Here is a 727-nt window from a genome sequence, read left to right as displayed (position 1 = left end):
AAATGCTCTCCTCTCCCCCTGAACTTGGGCGTCTCTTTTGAAGTGTTTAGATTAGATCTAAATAACTGTTTAAGGTGTTCAAATGGGATTTTCCTGGCAAGGAAGAGCGAAAGAAAACTGCCTCTCTCCCCAGCTTGGAAATGAAGGCGGTGGGTATGAACTCGCAGGCTCCCGGGGTCAGAGGGCAGGGAGGCTTGTGGGATCTGCAGAACTTCATCCCCCTCCCCCTCCTCCTGGCAACCCCCACCGCCCCACTTGCTGCTCACAGGGATGCTAATTGAAACTTCAGCTCCTCTGGAGAAGCTAGGGGAAAACAGATAAGAGGTGCGGCTTTCTAGACCCCGGTGGAGGGCAGCGGGTGGGGGGGTCTCCAGTTCCCCTTGAAACTTCTAGGGGTAGGTCCCCACCTGCCAAAGTTATTCTTACTCTGTCTGCCTGGCTTTGGCTGTCTGTCTTTTTCTATTTGGGCCTCTCTAGCAGGGGTAAGGGGGGATGGGGTGTCACTCTATGTGTTTGTCTATCAGTCTGTCCGTGGCGGACTTTGCCCAGCATCGTCTCCTCTCCATTTCTAGCCCTGCTTCTTTATCTGGACTTACCTCTATTTCTGTCTGTCTGCCCTCAGTTCTCACCGAGGTTCTGCCTCTTATTTCACCTCTCTCTGCAAACCGAAAAAGCCGCCCCACCGCGCAGAGCCGGAGGCTGGGGTGCTCAGCGGGAGAGCTCCGAC

This window comes from Myotis brandtii, unplaced genomic scaffold (assembly GCF_000412655.1).
Source record: "Myotis brandtii unplaced genomic scaffold, ASM41265v1 scaffold312, whole genome shotgun sequence".
Classification (NCBI taxonomy): Eukaryota; Metazoa; Chordata; class Mammalia; order Chiroptera; family Vespertilionidae; genus Myotis; species Myotis brandtii.
Note: the sequence above shows the minus strand (reverse complement) of the source record.